The 20,842-nt window shown below is 43.3% G+C and overlaps 1 non-coding gene across 1 annotated transcript; it reads right to left on the bottom strand.

The window, feature by feature from the left end:
• Positions 1–13,946: 13,946 nt before the first annotated feature.
• On the bottom strand, positions 13,947–14,019 carry TRNAE-UUC (transfer RNA glutamic acid (anticodon UUC)). Its single transcript has one exon. It is a non-coding gene; the product is annotated as a tRNA-Glu (tRNA).
• Between the last annotated feature and the right edge of the window lie 6,823 nt (positions 14,020–20,842).

The following is a 20,842-nucleotide window of genomic DNA, read 5'->3' as shown; positions in this document are numbered from 1 at the left end:
CTTTGGATTGGATTAATGGCAAAAAGGGGATAACAGAAGAAACCTTAAGGTGTCACAATAGAAATTATTTGATCTGAAGAACAGAGAGAAAAAGATTGAAAAAGAAAAGAGCTTCAAGGATCTGTGGGACAATGTCAAAAGGTCCAACTTATACATACTTACAAGGACGGAAGAAGTGAGGGAGTGGGGTAGAAAAAAGGTCACAGAAATAAAGCCCCAAATTTCTCAACTTTGGTGAAAATTAAACAGCATGAAAACCATGAAGCTCAGCAAGACAAACGCAAGGAAATCCACACGTAGGCACATCATAGTCAAACAACAGAAAACTAAAGATCAGGAGAAATTTGTGAAAGGAGCCGGATCAAAAGATCGCATTGCAGGGACGTCCCTGGTGGCCCAGTGGTTAAGACTCCACACTGTCAATGCAGGGGGTGGAGGTTTAATCCCTGATCAGGGATCTAAGATCCCGCATGCCACACAGCACAGCCAAAAAATAAAAAAACAAGACAAGAGCACATTATATACAGGAGGGCACATGAGTCATCACTAACTTCTCATTCAACATCATGGATACCAGAAGACGGTGGAACAGTATCTTGGACGAACTGAAAAGGAAAAAATGGTCAACCCAGGCTTCTAAAACAGTGAAACTATCCCTCAAGTATGTGGGGAAAATAGATATTTTCAGACTTAAAAAACTAAAAGAGTATGTTGCAATAGTCCTGCATTTTAAGAAATGCTAAAATAAGTTCTTTAGATGGAAGGAAAATTATATACCAGTTAGAAACTCAGTTAGATACCAGTTGGGAAGAACTAAAGAGTGTCAGAAATAGTAACCTTAGGTAAGTATAAACGTTTTTTAATTTATTTTTAAATAATGTATTTATTTGGCTGTGCCAGATCTTATTTGTGGCACACAGGATCTTTTAGTCACAACACATAGTTCTTGACCAGGGATTGAACCCTGGGCCCCCTGCACTGGGAGTGCAGAGTCAGCCACTGGGCCACCAGGGAGGTCCCGAAAGATTGTTTTTTTTTCTCCTTAATTTATTTAAAAACATAACTGCTTAAAGCAAAAGGTATGATACTATCTTGTGATTTTTAAATACATGTAGATATAATATATGGAGAAGGCAATGGCACCCCACTCCAGTACTCTGGCCTGGAGAATCCCGTGGACAGAGGAGCCTGGTAGGCTGCAGTCCGTGGGGTCGCTAAGAGTCAGACATGACTGAGCGACTTCCCTTTCACTTTTCACTCTCATGCGCTGGGGAAGGAAATGGCAACCCACTCCAGTGTTCTTGCCTGGAGAATCCTAGGGACGGGGGAGCCTCGTGGGCTGCCATCTATGGGGTTGCACAGAGTCGCACAGAGTCGGACTGAAGCAACTTAGCAGCAGCAGATATAATATATACGATGGATACAGCATAAAGGATGGTGGAGCATAATGTGTGATTGTTGGACCCACATGGTGGCAATCTGTACTTTATATTAAGTGGTGTAACGTTTCCTCTGTGTTGGTTGAGAGAGTGGAAAATATATATTAAAAGCCTTTGAGGGGCTTCCCTGGTGGTTCAGTGGTAAAGAATCCACCTGCCAATGCAGGAGTCACAGGTTCGATCCCTGGCCCGGGAGGATCCCACATGCTGAACAGCCTCTAAGCCCATGTGCCGCTTGTGCCCTAGAGCCTGGGAGCCACAACTGCTGAGCCCTCAAGCCCTAGAGTCCATGCTTTGCAACAGGCGAGGTCACCACAGTGAGAAACCTGAGCACTACATTAGAGAAAAGCCTGTGCAGCAATGAAAACTCAGCTCAGCCAAAAATAAATAAATAAACATTTTTTTAAAATCTGAAGTGTCTCTTAAAAAATAGCCCTTGAAGAACCACTAAAACATAATGCAAAAAGGCATAAGCTAAACAGCAATGTGAAATTAATACAGAATTTTAAATGAGATGGACTCAACTCTGGGCTAGAATAAGCTGTCCAACAAGACTATGACATTATAAATTTTATGTATAAAGGCTGAGAGGTAGAAGATAGAAATTCTAAAGCTCTTCTCACCTAACAAAGTACACTTTTCAGCAGAGATATAGAGGTAAATATCCTCTGGGCAACAAATTATCAATTAAGATAAACAAAATTGCATACTTTTTAGGCCTTTAAGCATAATTCACAGGGCAAATCAATAATTTTTGCAGGCTGGGTATATCTTGTACTTTTTTGTACAAATTTAATTTTGAAGTGAAGTACAATGTTAGAGCTCAGTTGTGTCTGATCCTTTTCAACCTCAAGGACTATAGCCCACCAGGCTCCTCTGTCCATGGAGTTCTCCAGGCAAGAAGACTGGAGTGGGTTGCCATTTCCTTCTCCAGGGAATCTTCCTGACCCAGGGATTGAACCTGGATCTCTTGCCTTGCAGATTCTTTACCATCTGAGCCACCAGGGAAGCCCAAAAATTTAATATTGAGTTGGCCAAAAAGTTGGTTCAAGTCTTTCCATAAAGTATAACAGAAAAACTCGAATGAACTTTTTGACCAACCCTATACTTTTAAGAATAATTCTACAATCACGAAGTTTTACGGCTTCACACAGGTCTTCCCCACGACAAGAGAATGACAGGGTACCTGTACGAAAGTTCTCAACTTCATCAGAACTAACTTTGTGAAGCAGATCAGCATCTGCTTTACTGTAGTTAGAGAGAAAGAGGAAACTTTGACCCCCACTTCCACTTTCTTTCTGAGATTTCTCTTCCCAGCAGTTGGAAGACCACACGGTTTCTTGGACAAGGTAGTGGCTGTTGCTGTTCAGTCGCTAGTCATGACCCCAGAGATTGCAGCACACCAGGCTCCCCTGTCCTCCATTATTTTTTGCTCAAATTCATTTGAGTTTGCTGAAATTCATGTCCATTGAGTTGGTGATGCTATGTAACCATCTTATCCTCTGCTGCCCTCTTCTCCTCCTGCCCTCAATCTTTCCCAGCATCAGGGTCTTTTCCAACGTATCGGCTCTTTGTACCAGGTGACCAAGGTATTGGAGCTTCAGTTTCAGCATCAATTTTTCCAATGCGTCTTCAGGGTTGATTTCCATTAGGACTGATTAGTTTGATTTCCTCGCAGTCCAAGGGGTTCTCAAGAGTCTTCTTTAACACCAATTCAAAAGCATCAATTCTTTGGACAAGATGGTAATGCCCGTCAATTATCCCTGAGAGAAAAAGAGGAGATTTGAGAACTTACAACTTATTAGTTAGGAAAGGAGGCGGGGGAGCCAAAAAAGAATTTTATCAGAAGGAAGAGATGGTGTGTAATCGTCAGCCATGGTTGTGGAGAAGACGGCAGGTGGGTCAGTTGCTGTGGGGAGTAAGGAAACCATGTTCTTAAGTACCTCACCTCTGAGGCACCTGAGAGAGAGGACCAGGCCTGAGAATCCATCCCCAAGAGTCCAAGATGGAGAGGAGAAGCAGGCCATGAGTCTCCATCAAACACCCTGAGATGGGGATCAAAAGCAGGCCACGGGACTCCATCTAACACCTCAAGAATGTGTTATGGAGGTAATGGATGATTAAACTGCAACCACGGGGTGCACAGAACCAGGAGCTAGAGCAGCTTTTCCAAGGCTGCCTTCCTCTTTCCTGCCAACCCAGTCCAGTACCGCATCACATGCTCAGTCACGAAAACCTGAATGCCAGCTTCCACTTGGTCCCTGACTCTCTGGGCCACCACAGCAATTTATTTCCTCTCTCTGGCCCCCTGTTTCATCACATGTGAAACACAGGTCAGATTATACCGTCCCTAGAATTTCTTTCAGTTCTGTAATGCTGCTGTTTTCAGGTAGGTGTTACCTTGCTGCAGAAGCCGCCGGTCTCAGAGTGTTCCCTCGTGATTAGTCATGAGTACAGCATTACCTCTGTCTATAGTCATCAAAGTCCCCCTGTAAAATTTTTGTCTTACAATTATCACATGCGTTATTATTCCCCTCTTTTACTTTCTCTGTATTATTTATCATAGAAGGAAATTCCATATTCCTATCTCAGTTGCAAAGTCATGTCACTTGCCTAAGAATAGTGGCGAGCAGATGGAAAGTAAAATGTTTATATTCTTCTGCTTATGGGAGGTCCTGATCCTGAGATCCAATGTCTCTTAGTGACAAAGCATGCTTAGCAAGTGTTATAGAGGAGTTACAGGTAGACCGGCACCTAGCTGAAGCTGTCTGCATCAGAAAAGTAGTAAAAATGTTGAAAGTTACCAGTAAGGATGTAGACCCTGATGCTGAGAAAGACTAAAGGCAGGAGGAGAAGGGGATGACAGAGGATGAGATGGTTGGATGGCATCACTGACTCAGTGGACATGAGTTTGAGCAAACTCTGGGAGACAGCAGAGGACAGGGAAGCCTGGCGTGCTGCAGTCTCTGCAGTCTTGGAGACTTTGGGATCTCAAAGAGTCGGACGTGAATGAGTGAACGAGAACAAAGGATGTAGAAAAATAAGAACTCTCCTACTTGGCTGGAGACCACTTAGAATACTTTCATCACCTAACGTTAACATTTGAGCAATAACTATTGAAATGGGAGAGGCACATATCCAGTGTTTCCACTCCTCACTATATAACCCAGGAAAAGTCTTAGACATGTGCATTATGACACACAAAGCAACATTATTTGTGATGGCCAAAAAAACCTGAGAGATAACAATCAACACAGAACAGACATGAATGTCTTTTATAAGGATCCTGGAACACATGTGACTTTAATGGATTGAACATAATAGATCCAAGCGGAGTGACGGAATTTAGTGTTTGTTAAAAACGGACTCAGTGACAGCATTTCCTTGGTGGTTCACTGCCTAAGACTCGGCTCTCTCAATGCAGGGGATCTGGGTTCCATCCCTGGTCAGGGAACCAGATTCCACCTCCCACAACTAAAGATCCCGCACGTAGCCATGAGGATTGAAGACCCAACCTGCTGCAACTAAGTCGCAGTGCAGCCAAATAAATATAATTATTTTAAAAATGGAGTCGGTCGAATCGATTACACTTTGGAATATCGTGTAAGTTTTAAAGGGTTAATGGTTGAGTCTTTACAATTTTGTCTCCTTCTGTTGCAGGATAGTATGATGTTACGCATAAAAGCAAGTCCATAAGCTGCTAAACCCATGAGGGTATTGTATTTCTGAGAACCTTAAAACAGGTTGTTAAGGGCTCTGAATTCTGATACTGGCATTCCAGAATCTTCTCACAAGATCAGCTAATGGTATAATCACTACACCTTTTGTGGCACTGGTCATTCATGATTGCCCACCCGTAATTCCTTCTAGAATCATCACAGGTTATGTGTCAGGAAGTCTATCTGACAGCACTCCCATGAAAAAATGGATAATTTTAAAGAAAAGTGCCGTTCATCCTTATGTGTATACTGAAGGATAATGTCTTTAAGTGGATTCTGTTTGACAATCCCACAGTGGAAAACTGACCACATTAAACTTGCCTAGCAGCAGCAGCAGCAGTGGAAGGCAGCTGTTTAGGGAGTCTAAATTCCATCTCCAATTTTGATTGTATTCTGGGTTTCTTAAGATTATTTGATTATTGTTACAAATTTGGGTTTTTTAATGCTAAACAATGCTAATTTAATCACAAATTTCTATATATTATGTCTAAGGCTGAAGGATGTCTATCTCAGAGAGGAAGGCGTTACAATACTTATGAATGGTGACAAAGATGCTGTGCATATCTGTAATTTCATCTTTGAGTGTTTGTGACTTACTTGATTAGCTCTGTCCTGTGTGCTGTAAGCAAACGTAGAATCAATAAGTCCTGATGATGTTTCGAGTGACTGTAGAGAGGCGACATAAGAGACGTGGGTTCCACCCCTGGGTCTCGAAGATCCTTGAAGGAGGTCATGACAACCCACTCCAGTATTCTTGCCTGGAGAATCATACGGACAGAAGAGGCTGGCGGGTTGCACAGAGTCAGACATGACTGAAGTGACTTGGCATGCACCTATAGACTTTAGAGCTGCGAAAATGATATGTAAAGCAAGGTTTTACAATTATAGAATCAAAGCTATTGGATTTTACTATTATAACTTGAAACAACATGCATAAACAAAAATCAATGAAAGAAGGTACTCATTTCACTGACCCATAAAAAAATTTACCTTAAGAAGAACCTAGAAACAACGTAAATATTCTTCCAAAGTAGACTGGATAGATAAGTGGCCGCATAATGCTACAATGGAATCTCACACAGTAGTTAAAATACATGAACTAAGGCTACATATGTTAACATTTCAAGTTCAACAACATAACAAGTATAAAACCAACTACAGTCTGCAAAGTACTACCTAGGGATGAGGTACCTAGGAGGGGAGGATGTGCACGAAAATTATCAGCTGTCAGTTCAGGAGACTGGTAATTTCTAGAGCAAAGTGATGTGTTCATGAGAGGGATGAAGGAGAACAGCATTAGAGAGGGATACACAGGGGACCTTGATAGCACTTTAATGTTTTTATTTCATTAGCAGAGTTGCGATTGCATAGCACTTTCTATTCTTATTCATTATAAACTTTTTTTTTCAGCTTTAATCCTTTCTCTTTATTTTTTTTAAATATAAATTTACTTATTTTAATTGGAGGTTAATTACAATATTGTATTGGTTTCTTGTATGTCTAAAATATCCAGCTAGGCTGAGTCATGTGATCTTGTTGATATTTGTCTGTTCTAATCTATATAACAGCCACATCCCCTGGAATGATCAGTTTCTTGATGATGGCGATTATGAAAGAGTTGAAAGGGAACTCTCTTGCCACATGATTCACTGTCACTGAAAGCCTACAGGTGAAGCCCTCCTCTCCTGTTATCTGGTTACCATCAGGGTGGTGCAGGAACCACATTTGAGAAGCACTGATTTAGCGAAAGTTGTCCCTGTTTTGTTATAAACTAGACCTGTGGTCTGGCCTTGGGGATGAGAAACTTGTGGTGGGAGACTAGAAGAGGGGGAGAGAGAGAGGGTGCCCTGGGATCTGCAGAGAGGAGTCGCGTGCAAGGTGTCTATGCCCAAAGCACAGGGCTAAGGCAGTCCTCGAGGTCATCTACCTGCTGAAAGTGAAAGTGATAACTGTTCAACCGTGTCTGACTCTTTGCGACCCCGTGAAATGGAGCCTGCCAGGCTCCTCTGCCCGTGGAATTCTCCAGGCAAGGATACCAGAGTGGGTGGCTATTCCCTTCTCCAGGGGATCTTCCCAAACGAGGGATGGAACCCTGATCTCTTGCCTTGCAGGCAGATTCTTAACCATCTGAACCACCAGGGAAGTCTACCTGCTGAGCAAGAGGCAATGAACTTCTTACTATTTCCTCCTCCTTGACTTGGAGATCACTAATGGTAATGATGACATATTAAAGTATTCAGATGTCATATCCTGAGGAAGAGTAGTGGGGAGCTAGGCACTTTCTGTATACGATCTCATCATTACCAAAGGCAGTGCAAGGTGGGCATCACCATCTCATTTTACAGACGCGGCTCAGAGACGTGAAGTTGCAGAAACTGAGTAGGAACCTGAGGCAGAATCTAGCTTGTGAAAGGAGAAGAGGTCCTGGCTGCTTCCTCCTGAGAGGCCAGGAGAGCAGCTTCCTGCAGGCACGGGCCCTGTATCCATGGCAGGACTGGGCCCTGTGGCTGCCACGTGTCTGCCCACAAGCCCACAAGCGTTGCCACAAGATGGGCAATGCTGCATCTCAGCCTGAGTCACCTTGACCACCACTCAGGAGCCTGTGGATGGCTGCTTTTGTTTCTTGGGTTTTCCCCCAGCTTGTGACTAACTGCAGAGTGGGTGAGAACTGACACATAGCTTACAGGATGATGTCATGACTTGCCCAGGCTCTTGGGGGTCAGAAACTGAAGTCAGGAGACCTGGGCCCAGTGAGTGCTGGAATTGGCTATTTGCCATGAAGTGATGGGACCAGATGTCACAATATACATGACTTGACACACCATAAGTTTCCAACAAAGTGTTTCATTTATGGAGTGCCTGACCCACATGTGCTCCTATGTTTACTAGGCATTGGGGAAATAGAAGTCAACAAAAAAAAGATAAAAATTCCTACTCTTGTGGAACTTAGTCTTATTAGTTTAAGCTAAATTTGAAATTTTTTATGACCAATTTAGACAGCATATTAAAAAGCAGAGACCTTACTTTGCCAACAAAGGTTCATCTAGTCAAAGCTACGGTTTTTCCAGTAGTCACCTGTGGATGTGAGAGTTGGAATATAAAGAAAGCTGTGTGCCAAAGAATTGATGCTTTTGAACTGTGGTGTTGGAGAAGACTCTTGAAAGTCTCTTGGACTGCAAGGAGCTCCAACCAGTCCATCCTAAAGGAAATCAGTCCTGATTATTCATTGGAAGGACTGATGCTGAAGCTGAAGCTCTAATACTTTGGCCACCTCATGCAAAGAGCCGACTCATTTGAAAAGACCCTGATGCTGGGAAAGATTGAGGGTGGGAGAAGGGGATGACAGAGGATGAGATGGTTGAATGGCATCACCGACTCAATGGATATGAGTTTGAGTAAACTCTGGGAGTTGGTGATGACAGGGAGGCCCCCTGGAGTCCAAGGGGTCACAAAGAGTCGGACACGACTGAGCGACTGAACTGAACTGAAATCTGAAATATCTGAAAAGCTATTAAAACCAAGCAAGATAAGCCTCTCCTTCAAAAAGAGAAAAATATAAGAACAGAACTAGAATTGTTACATCTTCTTATTGAATTTGTTATCATTATGCAATGACTCTCTTGACCTCTGGTGATCTTTTTATCTTAAAGTCTATTTGTCTTATACTAATAGAGTGACACTAACTTTATTTTGATTATATTTATCTGGCACGAATATAAGCATTTCACTTTTTGTATATGGCTTAGATGATAAAGATCAGATCAGATCAGTCGCTCAGTTGTGTCTGACTCTTTGTGACCCCATGAATCGAAGCACGCCAAGCCTCCCTGTCCATCACCAACTCCCGGAGTTCACTGAGACTCACGTCCATCATGTCAGTGATGCCATCCAGCCATTTCACCCTCTGTCATCCCCTTCTCCTCCTGCCCCCAATCCCTCCCAGCATCAGAGTCTTTTCCAACGAGTCAACTCTTCACATGAGGTGGCCAAAGTACTGGAGTTTCAGCTTTAGCATCATTCCTTCCAAAGAAATCCCAGGGCTGATCTCCTTCAGAATGGACTGGTTGGATCTCCTTGCAGTCCAAGGGACTCTCAAGAGTCTTCTCCAACACCACAGTTCAAAAGCATCAGTTCTTCGGCACTCAGCTTTCGTCACAGTCCAACTGTCACATCCATACATGACCACTGGAAAAACCATAGCCTTGACTAGACGATCCTTTGTTGGCAAAGTAATGTCTCTGCTTTTGAATATGCTATCTAGGTTGGTCATAACTTTCCTTCCAAGGAGCAAGTGTCCCTTAATTTCATGGCTGCAGTCACCATCTGTAGTGATCTTGGAGCCCAGAAAAATAAAATCTGACACTGTTTCCACTGTTTCCCCATCTATTCCCCATAAAGTGATGGGACCAGATGCCATGATCTTCGTTTTCTGAATGTTGAGCTTTAAGCCAACTTTTTCACTCCCCAGTTTCACTTTCATCAAGAGGCTTTTGAGTTCCTCTTCACTTTCTGCCATAAGGGTGGTGTCATCTGCATACCTGAGGTTATTGATATTTCTCCCAGCAATCTTGATTCCAGCTTGTGTTTCTTCCAGTCCAACATTTCTCATGATGTACTCTGCATATAAGTTAAATAAACAGGGTGACAATATACAGCCTTGATGTACTCCTTTTCCTATTTGGAACCAGTCTGTTGTTCCATGTCCAGTTCTAACTGTTGCTTCCTGACCTGCATACAAATTTCTCAAGAGGCAGATCAGGTGTTCTGATATTGCCATCTCTTTCAGAATTTTCCACAGTTTATTGTGATCCACACAGTCAAAGGCTTTGGCATAGTCAATAAAGCAGAAATAGATGTTTTTCTGGAACTCTCTTGTTTTTTCCATGATCCAGTGGATGTTGGCAATTTGGTCTCTGGTTCCTCTGCCTTTTCTAAAACCAGCTTGAACATCAGGAAGTTCAAGGTTCACGTATTGCTGAAGCCTGGCTTGGAGAATTTTGAGCATTACTTTACTAGCGTGTGAGATGAGTGCAATTGTGCGGTAGTTTGAGCATTCTTTGGCATTGCCTTTCTTTGGGATTGGAATGAAAACTGACCTTTTCCAGTCCTGTGGCCACTGCTGAGTTTTCCAAATTTGCTGGGATATTGAGTGCAGCACTTTCACAGCATCATCTTTCAGGATTTGGAATAGCTCCACTGGAATTCCATCACCTCCACTAGCTTTGTTCATAGTGATGCTTTCTAAGGCCCACTTGACTTCACATTCCAGGATGTCTGGCTCTAGGTCAGTGATCACACCATCGTGATTATCTGGGTCGTGAAGATCTTTTTTGTACAGTTCTGTGTATTCTTGCCACCTCTTCTTAATATCTTCTGCTTCTGTTAGGTCCATACCATTTCTGTCCTTTATCGAGCTCATCTTTGCATGAAATGTTCCTTTGGTATCTCTGATTTTCTTGAAGAGATCCCTAGTCTTTCCCATTCTGTTGTTTTCCTCTATTTCTTTGCATTGATCGCTGAAGAAGGCTTTCTTATCTCTTCTTGCTATTCTTTGGAACTCTGCATTCAGATGTTTATATCTTTCCTTTTCTCCTTTGCTTTTCGCTTCTCTTCTTTTCACAGCTATTTGTAAGGCCTCCCCAGACAGCCATTTTGGTTTTTTGCATTTCTTTTCTATGGGAATGGTCTTGATCCCTGTCTCCTGTACAATGTCACGAACCTCATTCCATAGCTCATCAGGCACGCTATCTATCAGATCTAGTCCCTTAAATCTATTTCCCACTTCCACTGTATAATCATAAGGGATTTGATTTAGGTCATACCTGAATGGTCTAGTGGTTTCCCCTACTTTCTCCAATTTAAGTCTGAATTTGGCAATAAGGAGTTCATGGTCTGAGCCACAGTCAGCTCCTGGTCTTGTTTTTGCTGACTGTATAGAGCTTCTCCATCTTTGGCTGCAAAGAATATAATCAATCTGATTTCGGTGTTGACCATCTGGTGGTGTCCATGTATAGAGTCTTCTCTTGTGTTGTTGGAAGAGGGTGTTTGTTATGACCAGTGCATTTTCTTGGCAAAACTCTATTAGTCTTTGCCCTGCTTCATTCCGTATTCCAAGGCCAAATTTGCCTGTTACGCCAGGTGTTTCTTGACTTCCTACTTTTGCATTCCAGTCCCCTATAATGAAAAGGACATCTTTTTTGGGTGTTAGTTTTAAAAGGTCTTGTAGGTCTTCATAGAACCGTTGAACTTCAGCTTCTTCAGCATTACTGGTTGGGGCATAGACTTGGATTACTGTGATATTGAATGGTTTGCCTTGGAAATGAACAGAGATCATTCTGTCGTTTTTGAGATTGCATCCAAGTACTGCATTTCGGACTCTTTTGTTGACCATGATGGCTACTCCATTTCTTCTGAGGGATTCCTGCCCGCAGTAGTAGATATAATGGTCATCTGAGTTAAATTCACCCATTCCAGTCCATTTCAGTTCACTGATTCCTAGAATGTCTACATTCACTCTTGCCATCTCTTGTTTGACCACTTCCAATTTGCCTTGATTCATGGACCTGACATTCCAGGTTCCTATGCAATATTGCTCTTTACAGCATTGGACCTTGCTTCTATCACCAGTCACATCCACAGCTGGGTATTCTTTTTGCTTTGGCTCCATCCCTTCATTCTTTCTGGAGTTATTTCTCCACTGATCTCCAGTAGCATACTGGGCACCTACTGACCTGGGGAGTTCCTCTTTCAGTATCCTATCATTTTGCCTTTTCATACTGTTCATGGGGTTCTCAAGGCAAGAATACTGAAGTGGTTTGCCATTCCCTTCTCCAGTGGACCACATTCTGTCAAATCTCTCCACCATGACCCGCCCGTCTTGGGTTGCCCCACGGGCATGGCTTAGTTTCATTGAGTTCGACAAGGCTGTGGTCCTAGTGTGATTAGATTGACTAGTTTTCTGTGAGTATGGTTTCAGTGTGTTTGCCCTCTGATGCCCTCTTGCAACACCTACCGTCTTACTTAGATGATAAAGAACCTGCCTGCAATGCAGGAAACTTGGGTTTGATCTCTGGGTTGGGAAGATCCCTTGGAGAAAAGAATGGCTACCCACTCCAGCAATCTGGCCTGGAGAATTCCATGGACTGAGGAGTCTGGAAGTCTACAGGCCATGAGGTCACAAAAAGTCAGACACGACTGAGTGACTAACACTTTCACTTGACTTTCTAGTTTACTTTGTTTTTTTTTCTTTTCCCCATAACATTTGACTTTTTATTTATTTTTTGACTACAGTTCATGGCTTGAGGATTTTAGTTTCCCAACCAGAGATTGGACCTGAACACGGCAGCATAAGCATCAAATCCTAACCACTAGACTGCCAGGGAATTTCTGATTTGACTTTTAATCTCGACAGAATTCTTAAGCGTTAAATATACCTCTTATACATAATGCATCTGGTCTAAAAAATCTTTGTCTTTTGACAGGAGAGTTTGATCCATTTACATTTCTACTAATGGTGCTGTGCTTCCTCCCCCCGTGTATGATTTTTTTTGACTGTGAGTTATTCATTTGTTTTTAGAACTTTGTTGTGGGTGATGTTTGAGTTCTGTTGTAAAGTTAAGTTCCATTAATGAGTAGTCAACGTCACTTCTGCTAATCCCTGGGGACCCTCCTTTCAACCTGTGACCGTCTTTAAATTACATTATTTGCTTGAGTGTTTTTTTTTGTTTTTTGTTTTTACTACTTACGTAGCATGAATTTGGGTCACAAGCCTGAGTGAAGACCCGCTTGTAATGGCAAATTCTCAGGTGACATTTTTTTTTCTCTCACACTCACCCCCACGATCGAGACAGACAAGTTTTGTATTAGTAGCTCTCTCTTCTGTCTGGCAGGGTATATTTCTCACTCATCCTCTCAGTTCAGTTCAGTCACTCAGTCGTGTCCGACTCTTTGCGACCCTATGAATCGCAGCACGCCAGGCCTCCCTGTCCATCACCAACTTCCGGAGTTCACTCAGACTCACGTCCATCATGTCAGTGATGCCATCCAGCCATCTCATCCTCTGGCGTCCCCTTCTCCTCCTGCCCCCGATCCCTCCCAGCATCAGAGTCTTTTCCAATGAGTCAACTCTTCACATGAGGTGGCCAAAGTACTGGAGTTTCAGCTTTAGCATCATTCCTTCCAAAGAAATCCCAGGGCTGATCTCCTTCAGAATGGACTGGTTGGATCTCCTTGCAGTCCAAGGGACGCTCAAGAGTCCTCTCCAACACCACAGTTCCAAAAGCATCAATTCTTCGGCTCTTTTGGGGTTCAGCTCTCTTATGAATCTACTGTAAAGTTCTCAATTGAGGGGTCCCCTAGACTATGTCTTGCCCTTTTACTCACTGCAACCTTTAAAGGTGAAGCTCAGGTTCTCCAGAGTTTGAAACAAACCCTCAGGGAAAAACTGGTCTTTGATGGATGCTCACCATCCAGTATCCATAACTTCGTGTCTCTGGGGACTTTGTGGATTTCTTACCTTGATGCTAGATCAGCAAAATGTTTAAAAGGTGCATTCAAGCATTTTTGCAGCATTTTAGCTGTTTCAGGGGGTGGAATATTAGGGAATCTACTTCTTCATAGAACTAGAATTAGGCGTCTCTCTATTAGTTGTTTTTTGTTTTTTTGTTTTTTTGTTTTTTTAAATAATGACCTTTTACTATGGACTGAATGGTGTTCCTGACCCCTAACACTTCAAAATATTTTTGTTGTTGTTTCTGGCCAGGCTGTGTGGCTTGTGGGATTTTTTTAGTTCCCTGACCTGGGAATGAACCCGGACCCTCGGCAGTGAAAGTACAGAGTCCTAACCACTGGACCACCAGGGAATTCCCTCTGTTACTTCTAATACAAATGACTTCAAGATGTGTCAAGTTCCCTAGAATTTTGTTCTTAGTCCTCTCCCTCTTTGAACAAAGTCTGTTGTTCTTCAAACTATAAACATTTGGCATAACTTCTAGTGGTCGTTAGAGCTACCATGGCTGCTCTAGTTCTTTATGGAACAATTTATGACAAACTCGCATTAAATAAAAGCATTCCTGACACAGAGATAAAGCTTCCTAACTAGGAGAGGGCATCTCATCTTTCTATCCATGCTCAAAACCAAACCCACTGACTCTGAACTCAAAAACCACTCCTGCACCTTTGTTTCCTGAGTCAATGAATGATGCTCACCCAACCCAGGCAGCCAGGTCAAAGACCTGGAGTCCATGCTCCTCCTGAACCACGTCCTTCCCTTACCTGCAATCTGTTTCCGGGTCATTGCATGACAAGGCCAATGTATTTCTGGAGTTTCTCATCCACCTTCATCCTTCATTTCTTATTGTTGTTCAGTTGCTAAGTCGCGTCCGATTCTTTGTGACCCATAGACTGCAGCACACCAGACTTCACTGTCCTCCACTGTCTCGTGGAATTTGCTCAAGTTCATGTCCTTCATCTCTATCCAGCCTAAATTATAACACTTAATATAACCATCATCTCTCATCATCTAGCCTCCAATGTGGTCCTTATCTGATAGCAGATTATTTGGCAATTAATCTTCCTGATAATCCTATGAGATGGGGACTGTTATATTTCCATTATACAGATGAAGAAGCTGAGGCTGGTAATGGTTGAGGAAGGGTCCCAGGGCTAGTCAGGGGTGGAGCCTGACTCTACACAGTGGCCTAATCTAGACCTCTGTCTTAGCCACCACTCTCTACATTTGTTTTCTTGGCGCAGTGCTTAGGACTCTGAACTTTCACTGCTGAGGGCCCGGGTTTAATCCCTGGTCAGGGAACTGAGATCCTATGAGCCCCACAGTGTGGCCAAAAAAAGAACAAAAATTGTTTTCCCACCTTCAGCCTCACCACCGCTAATTCACAGCGGCAAGGGAGTCTTCTAAATGGCCACACTGATCATGTTCTGCCTCAGCTCCAAGCCCTCCAGTGGTTCCCCACTGCCTTGGCATTAAGCATCAGCTCTTCAATAAGGCTCATGAGTGCTGCGTCCATGGCTTCACCTCCTATGACAAAGAACACTCCTGACCCCATCCCACTCTGCAGCAGTCACATCGTGGCCCACTCACGGTATTTGCAGGGAAGCGATGCTCTTCCATCCTTCATTGACTTCTACTCACACTATTCTTTAACTATATACACTTTCTACTCTTCTTCACTTGGTGAACTCCTACACATCCTTCAGCATCTATCCCAAAAGTTACTTAGTGGAAGAACTTCCTGACCACTCCCAGGAAAAAATAGTCTCTGTGTTCTTTGCCCTTTAGTAACTGCTCAGGAAACTTTTCACCTTTGAGGATCCTTTGTACCATAAAAAGTAAAGTCAAAGCAAATCTAGTTAGAAGGAAACTAAAGTATCATGGTAAATGTCAAGAGGAAAAAAAGAATTTGATTGAAATTCCACCTTTAAAAATGAAAACTAAATGAAGCTAAAATTTACAGGCATTATTCTATCTTTAGTCAACAAAATTACAGTTGTAATTTTGTACTAATTCTTAGACTAAATAGATTAAGTCAGGGCTGGTATTTCTTTTTCTTTTAGGCATAATTTCCTGAAAAAATTTTGTCTGAAAGTGTGATATGACATCCTTTACTACAAGTTTCACACCAGATCATACAGAGAGTCATATTTGTAAAAATGTTATTAGATGCTCTGAGTTTCCCGGAAGGCCTTTCTTAGTCTTTTCATAACGAAGATGTTCTCTTTTCAAGTACTTGTTCTGTTTTCTTCTCATCATTTCCCCTTCTTTAGTGGTGTCTTGGTTTAAGAATCTCATTGGTCAGATGCTCATTTGTCAATATCTTTGGCAATGCTTTGAATGGTTCTCTAGTGTCATTTAGATCAACTTCATGAATTTTGTAACTTTGCAAGAATGGCAATTTGATTTTGCCAGCAGTGGCAAACACTCAGACAGACTGACTAACACCCAAGAAAGAGGGTTATGGGCAGGGCCAGATGCTGCATTCAGTGGGCGGAGGGTCTGTAGTCTGGTTAATTCTATCAAGCCAATGTCAGTTTCCTGGGTCTGCTAATGCACTTTAGTTATGTGAGACTTGCCCATGAGGGAAGCTGGATGCAGGATACATCACACTGTTTAATATTATTTTTGCAACAATTTATAAATCTATGATTATTTCAGAATACAAAGTTACTAATAGAAAAATAATTCACAGCCAAGAGGAAGCCTAAGGAAACAGAGAGACTAAATGCATGAGAACTAAACTTATCAATTAAACTTACAAAGGACCAGACATTTCATTAAAATTTTCTTGTGATGACTGCTTCTGTTTTCCTGAGCATCACCAGTTGGGGAGTAGGGATTTTCACAAAATACTTGGGTTTTCACTAACTTCTTTCATAAAATTATAATTATTTACTTAACTGCCTACCTTCTCCCATTGGTCTGTGAGCTCCTTCAAGGCTGAGAATGGATCTCATTCATCTTTTTATTTCCAGGGTCCATCATAAGGGCTAAGATAAATTAAGCCTTTGATAAAAACCTAGTGAGTGAATAAATGACTGAAGACGTGAACACGGAGATTGGAAGACTGGGTTCCTAGTTTGGTCCTGGCATAGCTAAGCCCTGGGAAGGGCAGTGCCATGTTGGTTTCTTCTAGAGGTGGTGCTTATTTAACTTATACGCAGAGTATATCATGTGAAATGCCAGGGTGGATGAAGCACAAACTGGAATCAAGATTGCCGGGAGAAATATCAATAACCTTGGATATGCAGATGCCACCACCCTTATGGCAGAAAGCAAAGAACTAAAGAGCCTCTAGATGAAAGTGAAAGAGGAGAGTTTAAAAGCTGGCTTAAAATTCAACATTCAGAAAACTAAAATCATGGCATCTGGTCCCATCACTTTATGGCAAATAGATGGGGAAACAATGGAAACAGTGAGAGACTTTATTTTGGGGGGCTCCAAAATCACTGCAGATGGTGACTGCAGCCATGAAAATAAAAGATGCTTGCTTCTTGGAAGAAAAGCTATGACCAACCTAGACAACATATTAAAAAACAGAAACATTACTTTTCTGACAAAGGTCTGTCTAGTCAAAGCTCTGGTTTTTCCAGTAGTCATGTTTGGAGAGAGTCATGTGAGAGTTGGACCATAAAGAAAGCTGAGCACCGAAGAATTGATGCTTTTGAACTGTGGTATTGGAGAAGACTCTTGAGAGTCCCTTGGACTGCAAGGAGCTCCAACCAGTCCATCCTAAAGGAAATCAGTCCTGAATATTCATTGGAAGGACTGATGCTGAAGCTGAAGCTCTAATACTTTGGTCACCTAATGAGAAAAACTAACTCTGGAAAAGACCCTGATGCTGGGAAAGATTGAGGGCAGGAGGAAAATGGGATGACAGAGGATGAGATGGTTGGGTGGCATCACCGACTCAACGGATGTGAGTTTGAGTAAACTGCGGGAGTTGGTGGTGGACAGGGAAGCCTGGCATGCTGCAGTCCATGGGGTCACAAAGAGTCAGACATGACTGAATGACTGAACTGAACTGAGAGGTGGTTTGGTTGGAGTTTCGGATGTAACTATAGTTGCCACAGGTGATGGGAAGCCTGCTTGTAGGATTTACTCTGCTTGCTCTTAGTGATGCAAGCAGATGGTATTTGCTCACACACCTCTCCCACTGCCCTGTAACCAGTTAGGAGGGCTGGGGGACTTTTGGAAGTGGTATGTTTGGGAAAGGCTAGTTTGGGTGAAGCCATCTTCAGTGCCCCTTGGAAAGTGCACTCTAGCTAAGAATCACCTCTTTCCCACACAGCTCAGCCTCAGGTTTGGTAAGGAGGGGTGGTTAGGAATTTGTGTACTAGGATTTGTGTACTCCTGCAACGTGGCAGACCTGGGTTCAAACCCTGGGTACTAACCACTCCATCTGCAAAGTCAAGGATCAATTCCTACACTGTCTTTACTCCTTTCTTTTTCCTGTGTGTGTGCTTAGTCGCTCAGTCACGCCCGACTCTTTGTTGACACTGTGGACTATAGCTCACCAGGCTCCTTTGTTCATGGAACTTTCCAGGCAAGAATATTGGAGTGGGTTACCATTTCCTCCTCCAGGGGATCTTCCCTTCCAAGGAATCAAACCTGAGTCTCTTGTGTCTCCTGGGCTGACAGGTGGATTCTTTACCACTGCGCCACCTGGGAAGCCCTTTCTTTTCTCCAAAATGATGAAAAATAAATCCTGCTAGCCAGGCTTGTCCTTCTCCCAAGAGACAATCAAGGGAGGTTTTCTAATATCACACCACACATACTGTTAAGCAGCTAGATTTTCAAAGTTTTAATTTAATGTATTTTGGATATTTTTCAAATTTCCCTGCCTGCAAATCTCCTTCCTTTTTTTTTTTTTTTTTTTAAGATTTATCTTTATTTATTTATGGCTGTGCTGGGTCTTCGTTGCTGATTTTCGTGAGCGTTTGTCTAGTTGCGGCGAGTGGGGGCTGCTCTCTAGTTGCCGTGTGCAGGCTTCTCATTGCCGTGGCTTCTCTTGTTGCAGGGCACGGGCTCTTGGCATGTAGGTTTCAGCAGCTGGTGGCTGACAGCCTTTAGAGCACTGGGTCAATAGTTGTGGGCATGGGCTTAGTTGCTCCTCAGCATGTGGGATCCCCTCCTGTCAGGGATCTAACCCATGTCCTCTGCACTGGTAGGTGGATTCTTTACCACTGAGCCAGCAGGGAAGCCCTCTTTCCTTGTTTTTGATAGCCCCATGATATTGTACAAAACGGGTACATTGTTTCATTGTTGACCTAACCAGCTCCTCTTAAGAATGGACAATGACGTGACTTTGGTTTTCTTTAGGTACATCACTGCAACACTCGTAACACCTCTAAGTGCCTAGACACTGCTGGCAAGTGTGATCTGTCCTCCCAAAGGCTGAGCCTGCGTTCACACTCGCAGTTACAGTGCAAGACCATAAAGCCGAGTCTTTTAAGAGAAAAAGGAAATCCTGTTTTCCATGATGATGACGCTTCCCATCCAGGTAAGAATGAACCTGACTTCACCAGGAGACCTCGCAGCTATTTTTGTCCTACTTTCGGTCTCCTAACAACCTCATGGGAACAATGGGAATGAAGTCTGGCATAGCTACTATAATTGTTATTGATTGTACAAAGGTTTAGTTAGCGCCAAGCCCGGGTGTGATGCCGAGGCGCGGTGGGGCGGGCAGAGCACACTGGCTGGGAGAAGAGGTGGGGCGTCTGAGTGGCCTCCCTGTCCTGTGCAGACCCTCCAGCAGAGCTATCTGGGAAGCCCTGGGCACTCAGGAAACGCTGTAGAATGCATGAATGAGTGAAGCGTACCCAGGGCGTGCCCCAAGAGGATGGGGAGCCAGGAAGCTGCAGGTATGGAATATGTTTCTAGGCTTATAAGAGTTGGACACCTATTCCTGGTAAAGAATCTGCCTGCAATGCAGGAGACCCTGGTTCGATTCCTGGGCCAGGAAGATCCCCTAGAGAAGGGACAGGCTACCTACTCCAGTATTCTTGGGCTTCCCTGGTAGCTCAGACAGTAAAGAATCCGCCTGCAATGCGGGAGACCTGGGTTCAATCCGTGGGTTGAGAAGATCCCCCGGAGGAGGGCATGGCAACCCACTCCAGTATTCTTGCCTGGAGAATCCCCAATGGACAGGGGAGCCTGGCAGACTACAGTCCATGGGGTTGCAAAGAGTCAGACATGACTGAGTGACTTTCACTTCACTTCACACTTCTTTCATACAATCCTCATAACAGCCCTGAGAGATAGACAACTATTTAACCTGTTTTCAGATGAGAAAACTGAAGTTTAGAGCTAAGTGCTGGTCAGAGTACCCAGTACCTAGCAAGCCTTCAAGTAATACTAACACAGTTGTGGTTATAACATAATTATAACATCCTCCCATGTACTGTTTTACCTACACTCAATTCATCTCAGCCCTCTTGTGAGTAATCTCCAGTCAGAGACAATCTTTCTCACCCATGCACAGAGCTGAGTAATTCCCCCTCCCTGCCTTTGCCCCTGCCAATCCACCCACCTGGAATTCCCTCACCCTTCTCTCTACTTGTCAATAGCCATAATCTACTTCAAGACCTGATCACATCTGCTTCCTCCAGAAAGACCTCTCAGATTACCCCACTCACTACTCACCACGTCTATGTTCTCTTCACCTCCGCTCCCTGTCCCCTTGCAATCACTGACAACATGGTAGCTTTGTTCAAAGTTTGACATTTTACAAGCATTTTCACACATTGACTAGCACCCTGTTGGGGAGCCTGTGACTCTGGGCAAGTTGATTGACTTCTCTGAGCTTCATCTGTTAATAGAAGTCAAAGTAAGTCCCTACCACTTGGAGCTGCCATGAGGCATGGTGAACGAGACACCTGAGCCTAGCACAGAGTAAGGGTCCAGCCCAGGTTAGTACTGATTATTAGGATCTCAAAATGGCCCCGAATGTAGACACTTGGATCTCCATTTTACAGAAAAGGAAACCCAGGAACACGGGGGTGGATGATCTGTGTAACTCTCAATAACGAACGGAAACCCAGCTTCCTGCCTCTCTGCTCCACTCCACCACATCTTTTTAGGGATCCGTTTCTGATACTTCACTTGATGCTCACTGGGGTGTGTCCATTCCGACTTTGAGTTTCCCCTGACAGAGATGACAACGCCCCAGT

Source organism: Bos taurus, chromosome 25 (assembly GCF_002263795.3).
Source record: "Bos taurus isolate L1 Dominette 01449 registration number 42190680 breed Hereford chromosome 25, ARS-UCD2.0, whole genome shotgun sequence".
In the NCBI taxonomy this organism is placed as follows: domain Eukaryota; kingdom Metazoa; phylum Chordata; class Mammalia; order Artiodactyla; family Bovidae; genus Bos; species Bos taurus.
The sequence above is the reverse complement of the archived record's forward strand: the minus strand, read 5'-3'. Positions and strand labels throughout refer to the sequence as shown.